Consider the following 12,898-nt stretch of genomic DNA (forward strand, 5'->3'; position numbering starts at 1 on the left):
CTTGCATCATTTTCGTTGCCGCTCAAGGTCGCTTTACAGCTTTTTGTTCGAATATTTCTTCAGGAATCGCCTGGTTCCGTCATCCTGGGGGAAATCGAAGCGGACATTACCTTGGTGCGCCAAGGACCTCGATGGAGGGCATACAATACACGCTGAAAATGTTAGATTTGAGCCTATGTCGGTTTCGTTTCCTCGTTATTCCGTGTTATCTGAATAAATGATATATCATCAACTAACTGAACAAGTGGAAGCTTTCGTCGTATTCAGTCTTAGCGAACAAAATGGCGCCTTTCCTGCGCCTGCAATACCAAAGCACATTGGTGCAGCACGGCGACTTCATTCGGCCTTTGTCCATTACATGGTCACAATATGAAGCCTCATTGGATTAAAGTAATCGAGACAGGAGACACACTTCGCTATAAGCTGTATTGCATTAAACGTGCATGCACTCTGAAGTATCCTAAACGGGCAACGCTGGACGCGCAATCCCGCCTCACTACCAAGATAGAGAGAGAAAGAGAGAGAGATTTACAGAAAGACAGATAGGTCGGCCTGATATATAACTTGCTCTGGCCTGCTATACACTGGGGAAAAGGGACGGGGACGAAAAGGGGTGACGAATGATGATGATGATGCTACTGAAGAAGAAAAAGAAGAAGAAGATGAAGAAGAAGAATGAATAATGATGATACGAGGAAGAGGTGCGTATATACAAGTTCACAGCGTTGTGGCCACTCTAAAGTCGTGCGTCCAGCCCAGTGGCTCGGAGAAAGGATATAGCGGCACTTGTTAACACGGCTGCGCTGCTTGCATTAGGCCAAGGACCTAAAAGAAACTCCTCTGGTAACGGCCTCTTATCGACGTTCGCAATGGAAGAGACCAGTTGCTGTCGTTCTTGTGCGTACGCGGGACAAACGCCTTACTACCAAAACGTATATTGAAAAAAAAAGCGAACTCTATATAATGGCGACATGACAAGGGCGAAATTATGGTGACATCCGTGAGCACGTTGCCTCGACTCGGTTATCATCACATGGTCCAGTTAGTTTCAAGGAGATGCCGCAAGGTGGCGTAGTGGCATTCGTAGCGTATTGCATTCGCATCGATTACATTCGGTGGGTAATTGAAAGTGTAAATAGACAACCAGGAGTCATCAGAAAGAAAGTGACAGAAACAGAGACCATAAACTGGATGCAAAGAATGGAAACAAAAAAGACCATGGAGATTTACAAGAGTGGCAAAAAATAAATTAGGAGGAAAAATCTGTACGATAAAACAAAGTGCCTTGTTATTTGAGGCTCGAGTTGGTTGCCTAAGGACAAAAAGAAATACCGGAACAAATATGATGAGGCTGTGTCTGAATAAAGATGAGGCATGTGTCTGCTGCAGCGAAAATCCGGAGACCACTCAGCACATCCTAATTGAATGCGAAGGTATTCACCCAGGGAGATTCATAGGTTACGTACATCTTCCAAAAGTGATTGGATTTAAAGTGGATGGAAGCATCAATCGGTCAGCAGTCGACACAAAACAAAAGACGTTTAATTGGTAAAAAAAATTAGAAAGAGATTGCTGTGGCCGGATCCTTTATAGGCGTAGGTAGCGATACAATGCAGATGTTTTGAGGGAAAAAAAAGAAAGAGATGCATACAAAATGCTAAGATAAAAAGAATTTATATCATGCCTGTTTAATTCAAGCAGGCTAGGTGACTAGTCGTCACCGCCCCGTTTCCGAAGGATGCCAGTAAATCACCATTATCATCATCATCATTGTGTCGGATGGTATGAAAAGGATCATCGCGTACGCTGCACCGCACAGAATTTCCCACTTCGCGCTTCTTTCATTTTTATGCGCTATCGCTTGCGCGGGGTGATATAAATTATCCTTTTTGTCACCATTATGAGATTTATTTTTTAATGTAAGCTTATTATTTCTTTATTTCGCATATAAGTGACGCGGTGTAGCCGGAAGCGTATTCCAAACTCTCCAGTTAGACCCTATTTAAAGGGCCCCTCACCAGGCCCCATATCAAATTTTGGTCACGCTGCAAGTTGTTACATGTCCTCTAGGGAGCGTTCCGCCACAAAAAAAATTTTCAAATCGGCTCATTAATAGCCGAGAGAGAAATATTTCAGTGCCTTGAACCCATGATTTCGGCAGGCGGGCTCCACTGCCAAGCAAGACGCTCTCTTCACTCGACCCGTCCAGCCTTCGCAAGCGAAATTCCTTCCCTGCGTTCTCCCATACCAGACCTCGAGGACAGCGTGACGCATACGTCACAGGCCCCGCCGTCATTTATTTTTTTTTTCTCCTCGCTTTTTTTTGTGTGTGTGTGCTGCACACTTCCGCTGACAGCGTCTCAAGCGAGCTGTTGTCTCGTTCGCGCAGCGCACGATTTTGCGCGCTGTGCACAAGGACACATGACTAGCGGTATAATTCAGTGCTACACGAATACTGAGCCTGAACAAGAGGATCGCAGAGCATGATCACGCGCTGGAACACGGTAGAAAATGGCATAGTTTTGGTACCTGCGCACGTGACTGCACGACCGTGGGAACAAGCAGACGAAGCGGAAGTACAACTCTCTTGCTTCGGTGCGAAGTAAAACAAAAGAACACGCCGGTATTCCGTTTGTGCGTTTTATTATTTCTCTAAACTTCAATTCGTTTATTCAAGCAACACATCACACAAATAATAGATGGTGCCTCGAATAATTCTCGATGTCACGTGTCACCGCAAGCGACGTCACACTGCGGACTTGAGTACGTAGGCGCAGGGACACGAGTACGTCGCCGTCCGGCTTGGAGTGTGCTCGCTGTGAGGGAAAGGGAAAACGGCGTTCCGATTGAAATTTCAGACCTTTCCGCGGTGCGTAGCGATGTAACACTTTGCAGACGCGATCGTTGGGGCGCATTGTATGCTATGCGCTCGTCAGCTCAACATGGTTAGGACATCCTGGTGAGGGGCCCCTTAACCTTTACCTTGCCTCCCATCTGCTTCGCACTTCGTATAAAGGGGAGTCCGGCGCCCCTGCACTTCGGATAACCATGAGTTGCGATCAGGGCCCTCGAAAAGCTTCGAATAAAGCAATATTTTCAACAATGTGATTTCGTTATACCGTATAGGGTAGCTGTAATATTAAACGTAATGCATACACACGGCAACACCTCTGCTCACTTTCGCAATTCACTTCACTTCATCGTATTTATTGTATATCTTGCTGTCGTTCGATCGCTGGATACAGACAGAAGTCTAGGCGAAAAAAAAAAAGAAACGTGATTAATTTTACAAGAGGTGATTACATTCAGCGGACGGGTGTGGTGCGGTTGCAAATGTGCCTTCGCCCGACAACATCCGCTGACGGTCTTCCGCTTTCAAGTTTTACGTTTACCGAAGAAAGAAAAATAAAAGCCAAAAGCCGCGACATGGAAGAGAAGGTTGTTGACTGCAAGCCACCAACGCTTGCAAGAACAAGAACGTATAGGTGCGCTGTTTCAACGGCGGAAAAAATTCGCACGAGGCTCCGAAGCCTTTCGCACAGTGTTGTTCTTAGTGGCTTCTTCACAATTATTCAACTGTACTCGCAATGATCCGTAAGCTTCGTTACGATATTGACGGAAGAGGGGGCGACACGCAGAAAAACAAAGATACAGGAAGGGATAATTTACAGTATATTGAGTATACTACCATTACATGCTACATGTCGGTATGGACGAGAGCGCGGCTTGCAGTCACTGCGGCGGCGAGGAGACTATAGAACATGTAGTTTGCCGCTGTTCTCGATACAGCGCGCACCGGCTGTCACTAGCGACCGCGTTGGCACGCCTTGACGACAAACTACTTTGAGAACAGTCAGTCTTGGAATGCCGACATGAACTGTCGTCGCACCGAAAGTCGGTCAAGGCTTTGTGGACCTTGCTACGTCGAAAGCATATTAGAAAGACTATAATGATCCCATTCCGTCCCTTCTCGTTTTTTTTCACGCCTTTGTTTTTGTCACGCTCTTCTTTTCGTCCTTACTTCCCCTTTCCTTTACCCTAGTGCAGGGTAGCAAACCGGAGGTTTTAACTCTGGTTAACCTCCCTGTCTTTCTCTCATTTGCGTCTCTCTCTTTCTCTCATGCTACATGCTTCAGCCCAAATTGACTTTAATGATGTACCGCAAACTCAAGCAAACGATGATATTGCGGTAGCAATTATATGGACACTCCAGGCGAATTTGCACCGTCGTCGCCACCACCGCCGAGATGATCCGTATAAAGTCCAAGTGCGATAACATCGCGGCCGCGCGCCGTAGGCTGTAGGTGCGAGCTAGAGCGTATTCTAGTACTCCAGTGCGAGCGAAAGCTTGCGGGGGCGAGCCGATAAGTACGGTGGCTTGATGCGGCGTTGTCTTCTCGCGCTCGCAAGGGAGGAAGGCGAGGAGGGTGCGCGCCGTATTCTAACGCGCGCAAGGAGGGGAGCGGCGAGATGTTCGCGCGCTTGTTGGGGGAGGGCGAAAGCGGGGAGGTCAGTGCGCATCTCTTCACTGCGGCCGGCTGCGGCGGCTGAGCGCGGCAGTCATCGAGTGAAATGTGTTCGTGTGTGACTGTGCGCACGTGACAACGCGCTTGTTAATTTATTAAGCAAATGTTTACAGCAGTTCCTGCATCTGATAAAACGACTAACCTTACTTCGTATAGCTGCCTAATAATTTGCCATCGCGATCAATGCTTCGTCTTTCGGGCGAAACTGTGACATTTTTTTCTAACATCACTAACCATAACAACGTAATATTTTATCTAACAATTTCTTACTTCCTCGAATAAACTCTAATTATGGATTATTTACTGATCTTTTGTTAAGCACTATACATAGTCGAACGAACTACCACCACATATTAACACAAATCGGCAATCACAAGCGGATACTCACTCGTATTCACCCACCAATACTTTTGCAGGCTATGCACTCACACTCACGTGTACTCTCACTCGCCCTCATTCGCTCACGTTCGCCGCTCGTTCTCCGTCATATTCACAAACACTCACGCACATTCAAAGTCACTTCCTTTCTTAGTCACCTGCACCCACTCATGCTCATACTCGCATCCACTCTCCCTCACCGGCAGTCATTCGCGTGTGTAGTCACGTGTGTACTCGCATTCTCCGACAGTCGCCCACCGTTCGTACTAACGTACACTCAAAATTACCGTCACCGGCTATCGCTAGTATATTTACGTTAACCAGCACTCATGCCTGTTCACACATGCGCTCAAACTTATCGTCACTCGCTCTCGTTACGTGCGCAAGCCCTCACGCTCTTCGTCTCTCACTAAACGTTCCGACTCTCGGCTGTGAAATGAGCGTGGAGCGAGCATATGGGTCAGTGTACCAGTAAGTGAGTATGTCGTTTGCTAAGCACACTGCTTTCCAATAACTTGAATTATGTACTGTAACCATATTTACGTACGCTGCGCTATGTTCATGTCTGGTACGCTAGTCCGTGCTCTAGGTGGCGTCAAAACAAGAGTAGAAATGCTTCTTTACTGTCCGCCCCTAATCGTCATCGACATTTGAATGGAAGCTCCATAAAAGGTTTAGTGGCGCACAGCGGGCCAGCCTCGCTGCATTCCGCTGCAACATACAGCCGGGTCTCGTCATGTTGACGCTGTCACCGTAGCACCGTCGTCCCTTGTCGACCGAGCAGTCGGCAGCTTTTACCCTGGTGACGTCTCGCGCAGCACCCTGCTGGCGTCACGACCTGCGGAGAGACCAGTAGTCAGGAAAACAAGGAATTGCGTTTCTATTTATTTCTTGGTTTCCCCGCAGCGCGTAGGGCTACGATTTTCGTGAAAGATGGTCGTCACGGCACACTGTACCAGCTGTGCGTGTTCATTAAAAAAATACGAGGAATCTAAGCACTTCTTACGAGTTGTGAATCCGAAAACACTAATGTCCACTTGAACGCCGCTGAGCGGTCCTTCGAGTTTTGCGCCGCGAGTAATGTACCATAGCGGTACGTACCGCCCGAGTCAGCAAGCAGCAGCAGCGTGCGGTGCCAACGCCGCATGCGACCGACGTCCTGTGCGACGAGGGACCGAGGTAGCAGCGAGGCCGCCAGACGTGTGCAGCAGTTAATTCCAGTGGGGGAGAGAAAGAGAGACGCGAACCGCGCTATGGACTCCGAGAGAGAGATAGATGCCCTCTTCCTTCACGCAACACCTGGCGCGCTATCGCACTGCAACTGTTCCCTTTCGCCCGCTCGGCTCCGTCGAGACGGCCTCGTCACGTGCGTCGCAGCCAATGACAATGCAAATTTAGGCGTCGTTTCGCTGCTACGGATGACAGACGCCGACTTTATCGCTCGAGGGCCATATGATGCTTTCACATAAAGAAATGTGGCTTAGGGGCCCTTGATTGGTGAAACCGGCCCGGTTGCTGTAGAACATTTACTTATTTTTAAATATAGATATGCATGCGAGTGCAACATGTAATTAATGCGCAATAACATATTATATTAACGCGACAGCGTTAATGACCCCGTACCGCAGAAAAACCGGCTTCGGCGTCCCGCGTCCAGCATCGACTATCTCCGGGAAAAATCATTCCGAACCCCGCACATATTCTGTACGGCACTTTAAGTTGTTCTTCCATCACTAAAGTTGCTCATACGTTATCTTACGTTCTTTACAAAGTTATTTCTAGGGATTTTAGAATGGTAGCCCTAACACAATTGTCATGAAACAAAACACCGACAGCGCATGCGTTTTACGTTAAATCCCCCCCCCCCTTCACAGGCTGAAATATCAAGAATGCGAAACAATAACAGAAGGTTCGCCCACGCAAGAGTCCGCGTTTCTTCCAGAAAGCTCCCCCTTCGTGCATAGATTTCGCCGCCAGGGTTTTCCCGGAGACATTACGGTTACATGATACGGTTGCCCGGAAGCGTGAGAAGCAGTCGGGGATCTTTGAATGCTTTCGCATTCAACTTTTAAAGGCAAAGATTAAGCGTCCTCCAAATTTTTCAATGTGCTAAGCTACAAAATTACCAGTTTCTGGGACATTACCAAGCAAAAGGATAGAAAGTTGGACGAGTTGGTACAGTAACATGATCTTGGATTGTAGCGCGAAGTGAACACGGACACAGAAAGGGGAAGACAGGACGAGCGCGAACTTTAAACAAAATTTTTATGAAAACGAAGAACATATATATGTTCCTTGCGGCATGTTAGCGCTGGGGTTCCACAGGGTATCCACTTTTTTTTAATTTGCACATTTCTCAGTTGGGACAGGTAATTACTTTATGTATTATTTTCCAGTATGCTGATGATACATTGCTTGTTTCTAAGTGCATTAGGTAAGAAGCAGCTGTTGCTTTACTTGAAAGCGACATAAAAAAATTTGACGAACTGGTTTCGAAAAAGAAACCATAAAAGTTAGTGCTCCGAAAACGCGCTTAGTCTGTTTCAGACTAAACACTTAAAGGAGTACTGACACAAAATTTTGAAGTGGAGATAATGCGTGAGATCGATTTATGGGGGCACAAACACATCGTCTGCAAAATATCAACGGTTACGGTCGGCCAGCTGAGTTAGTGACCTTCTGGTTTATCATGCACCACTGCGACGAATCGCTTCGTGAAGCTAACAATGTGTCCCCCTCGGAAGAACGTGTGGCGACAGCAAGGCGAGACACGTTTGGCTAAATCGAGTATTGTTCGTTGGTTCACTGTCGCCGTCAAGGACGATGGGAGCGAGAAACTCCTAGAAAAGGGTGTTCTATGGCGTTTCTTCGTGGACTCGGGTAACTGCCACGGTCGTTTGACAGACGCTCTAGTTAACTGCTCGTTCATTCCATGAACCAAGACGCGCCAGTTTGAGTCAAGCGTGGCAATCCCTCTCTACGAAGCTCCCCTCTTTTCTGTGTGCTAAGTGAACAAAGGTGCGGGAGTGATTGTGTGAACCCTCGCCCTAAACGTTCGTCCTTCGACGGCTTTGGACGCTTCGATTGGACGAAGGGGACGGGGGGGACGGCAGACTTCCTTGGCCTAGGGATCTAGGGAAGACAGATGGGGTTTAAGCAAACTTCTTCGGCTCCTCGGTTGTCCACTCTTTATGGTTACTGTAAATAAACCGAGTACTCCTCGTTCTCGATGAGAACACGTTTCTCCATTCCAGTGAATATAGCTTGGAACACATTTAAAAGCAATTTTAAAGTAAATGCGCACAGCCAACCACAAGACAGAGCACCTCGCGACATCGACATCGAACAAGGATTGTAAACAACCTAGAAAACGCTACGTCATGAATTTTCGTTGGCTGCCGTGCTGCTTGCTTGTGCTGTTCTCAGTTCTTGCTTGTAGTTGGACGCTCTCCGTGTTGCTGCAACAGCAGAATTAAGCGGCAGTTTTTGTCGTTCGACGTCGATTTCTCGTGCCTTCCTTTGAACGTGATCGATGCTGTAGGATGTTGAGGTTCGTCCTTGCTGTCTTCGGCCGCAACATGCGAGTCGCCGCTTTCTAGTGGGTCGAATCGAAACTGATTGGCCACATCTAATACGGCGGCGACTCCCGCCTGCAGGAAATCGTCGTCGCTGGGCGACAAGAACGAGGACGACGGCGAAAACGACGACGACAATAGTGGCGAGGACATCGCAAAGCACGTGCAGGCGTAGCAGACGAACTAAAGAACGCGAAGCTCGCGCTCAAGGGTGCACGCTGGCGTGAAGGGAGAGGGGTGGCATTGCGAACAAGGAGCAATGAAATATGCAGTGGGCTGAAATCCATCTTTGCGTGACTCTTTCACCTCGTTAAAACGGACGTTTGGGCGAGTTGGCAAGCCATATTTGAAACAGAACGGCGCGGTTTTGATGGGGACAAGGAGGGAGACACGACACGGTTTCTCCTGTTGGTTGGAGCTGTTATATACTCTTCGTTCCAAGCAATAGACTTCAGTTGCGCAAGTCAGCGCTCGTCCGTGTCGTGTCTCCCTCCTTGTCCCCGTAAAAACCGCGCTGTTATGTTTCAAGTCTTGTACGTCATTTTGGCTTAGAGCCAAGAAACGTGTTTCTTGAAACTGCTTCATCCACAAGGAAATTTAAAGGTACCGCGTTTTCCCTCATGTAGAGCTTGAAAACACACTCGCAGCAATCACTATACTATATTCAGCACGACCTTTTACAATTTATGATGGGTAGTTTTTTTCAGCAATACGCCACTGAGATGGCACTGACCTTTAATAATCTGCAGCGCAGGTTAATTCAACAACGCTTTTATACGATTATTTCAGTAATAAATTTTTGGATGTTATGCAACCACCACTTTCATTAATATGCACTATATTAATTTAAGCTATTGCTGCGTTGCTTATTACAGGCTTTACTAGCGCTTTGAATAAACTTCCGCGTCTGATGCCACCTTTCGATTCCCCATTTCACGTACGTTTGAATTGCGGTGAAATACTCGATTTTCTGTTTGTTCTTCAAGCACTTCAACTTTTACGTGTGGGTCTTTATTGAATTAACCTACAGTACTCTAGCTGTTTGCCTTTCTTGATTTGTCTAACAACGGACGTTGTACGTGATGTCCAACAAATCGCCTGTGGTAGATAGCGTAATTGTAGTCCTTTCTTTATTTTTGTTTTTATTTGTTTAATTTTTCATTTCGCAATTTTATTAATATTTCATATCTTTCACGCTAAACATTCGGAGTAGCCTGCTAGGAAATTGGGTAGGAAGTGAGCGCACGAACTAACGTACCGAACAAAGGTATAACTCGAAAGGTTAACTTTCTTTTCTTTGGAGAGGAATGTTACCAGTCTGGCGTAAGCACGGGAACATTTAAATCAGATGTTAAAATTTATTTGCTTGCATGAAAAAGCAAACAGAGCTAAAACGGCGGTAGGCTTGCAGCTGCGAGCAGTGACATCACGTGGCCAGAAATTCAAGAAAAATGAAGATTCAAGGCGCCTTGGCGTTACAGAGGCTACAAACGTTGTTCTAGAAAAATACATTCAATAAAAAAAAGGAAACGAATTCGTGAGTGAAAATCACCGTCGTCGTCTTCTTCATCATCATCATCAGCATCATTATTAGCCTATTTTATGTCCACTGCAGGACGAAGGCGTCTCCCTGCGATCCCCAATTACCCCTGTCCTGCGCCAACCGATTCCATCTAGCGCCCGCGAATTTCCTAAGTTCGTCGCCCCATCTAGTCTTCTGCCGTCCTCGACTGCGCTTCTCCTCTCTTGGCACCCATTCTGTAACCGTAGTGATCCAGCGGTTACCTAACCTGTGCATTACATGACCTGCCCAGCTCCATTGTTTTCTCTTAATGTCAATTAGAATATCGGCTATACCCGTTTGCTCTCTGATCCAAATCGCTCTCTTTCTGATTCTTAACGTTATGCCTATTATGCCGTTATGTCGTTCCATTGCTCTTCGCGCGATCCTTAACTTGTCCTCAAGCTTCTTTGTCATTCTCCAAGTTTATGCCAGCAATGGCAAAATGTACCGATTGTACACCTTCCTTTTCAATGATAATGGTAAGCTTCCAGTCAGGAGCTGACGTTGTCTGCCGTGTGCGCTCCAACCCATATTTATTTTTCTGTGAATTTCCTTCTCATGGTCAAGGTTCCCTGGGATTAATTGACCTAGGTAAACTTACTCATTCACAGACTCTAGAGGCTGAATGGCGATCCTGAACTCTTGTTCCCTTGCCCGGCTATTCATTATTATCTTAGTCTTCTGCATATTAATTTTCAACCCCACTCTTACACTCTCTCTGTTAAGATCCTCAATCATTTGTTGTAACTCGTCTCCAGCGTTGCTGGACAGAACAATGTCATATGCAAACCGAAGGTCCCTGAAATATTCGCCGTCAATCCTTACTTCGAAGCCTTCCCAGTTTAATAGCTTGAATACTTCTAAGCACGCAGTGAATAGCATTGGATTACGTTTGTTTGTCTGACCCCTTTCTTTATAGGTATGTTCCTACTTTTCTTGTGCAGAATTAAGGTAGCTGTGGTATCTCTGTAGATATTTTCGAAGATATTTACGTAAGCGGCCTGTACTCCTTGATTACGTAATGCCTCTATGACTGCTGGTATCTATACTGAATCAAATGCCTTTTCGTAATCTATGAAAGCCATATAGATAGGCTGATTCTACTCTGCGGATTTCTCGATTACCTGATTGACGACTTGGATGTGATCCATTGTACAGTATTCCTGTATAAAATGAAAATTGGAAACCCCGAACTCTCGTGACGTTATTGTAGCGGGCGCACAAGTTCAAAACTCGCGCTGAACTATGGAGTGTTTGAGCAGTCTCTAAGATTACCCACAGATGGCGCCGCCTGTCCGTTTTGCGCCACGCGCCCATTATTTGAGTAGTTGAATGCATCAGGTGGCATGCGAAAGTGACCTCGCAACTTCGTTTGTGTAGTGGCATTCGGCAACTGTTATTAAATGTGAAAGTTCTGGCTGCCAAAACAGAGTGTTTAGCTGACTAAATTAAATTTAACAGAACGTTTTAATTTTGGAAGCGGCTCGTAACTTTTAGTCGGTCGTCGACGACACTTTCCATGGCCGACTAAAATTGCGACTGACCAGGTTATGTTTAGACTGAAAGAATTAAATGTTCTGTTGTAACATCGTGCAGGGCATGTTCTGCGATTTCTTTTTATGGCCGAATTTCTATGGCACGCGGTTAATGCTTATCGCTTGGGATCTACCTTTTGCTGTGATGTGCTATCTTTTTGTATTTTCAAGGATGACTTTGTACGCATTTGAGATGTGTTAGCACATTACCCTTATACTATACCGAAATAGATTCTCTTACCACGAGAGGAGGCCAGAAAAGACGCAAATCCGAAAGACGGGTGGCGACGCCGCCTTCAAGTTCCCGCAAGATCATCCCCCCAGTAACACAAAAGGGATACATTACGTTTCTTCCGCCATTTATACGAGACAACGCAAACGACCGAAAGAAGGGCCGGAATAGAAGCTCCTACTCTAGAAAACGTCGTATATATAATGCCCACCTTGAATCCATTTTCATAGACGTCTAAATATGGGTTTAAAACGGCGCAAAAAATCCCGTCTAGAAATGAGATTTCCAATGACCTAAAGAATATCACCATAACCGCTGTCAAAATTCCGTTTTAAGACGTTTTCAAAACGTCGTGAATAATTCGGTTTAACGTATTGCTCTTGTTTTTGCAGCTTCGTTTTACTTTTTTGTTCAGTGGCAGCGGAAAAAAAGCAGCGCGACTAATCGACGACTGGAGCAGCGAAATTACGATACATGGCGCTGCAGCTAAACAGCAAGCGTAGCGGGCCATTTCCACTCTTCAGATTCGATGGTAGCTCGGTCTACCATTTGTGGCTTTGAAGTAATTATTCGGTCTCATCGCTGGTTACCGTACGAACCAGAACTGAACAGATCACGATAAGCATTAATGATGACGTAGCCACTGTTGCAGACAGATGCTGACTTTTCCACGTAACAAACATGAGAAAGAGTCCAGCACTCTCGTTATCTGCCTGCACAAAGGCGTCACGTGTCGCAATTTCGCTGGCCCGGTCGGCGGTCGGCGGTAAAAGCAAGCTCTTGCACCGTGATAAGTAGATGCCCAAACAGATATTGAAGAAGTGTGATTCTATTTTTAAATTTACAACACTTACGGTACACCATTATAATAAGTATTGCACCCCCGACATGTAAAAATGAACGCAGTCTTTCACGAACACAGCACAGCGGAAATGTAGGACCGAAGTAAAAAGGCTCCAAAATAATCACAATAGCAGAAACTTATTGTTATGCGGTGCGGTAAACTACAGCCAAGTAAAAAATGCCTCGAATGTTTTCACAGAGCACCTGAAAGGTTTATCAGTAACAAAAACAACATTTGATAGCTT

The sequence above is a fragment of the Dermacentor variabilis genome, chromosome 4 (genome assembly GCF_050947875.1).
Source record: "Dermacentor variabilis isolate Ectoservices chromosome 4, ASM5094787v1, whole genome shotgun sequence".
NCBI lineage: Eukaryota > Metazoa > Arthropoda > Arachnida > Ixodida > Ixodidae > Dermacentor > Dermacentor variabilis.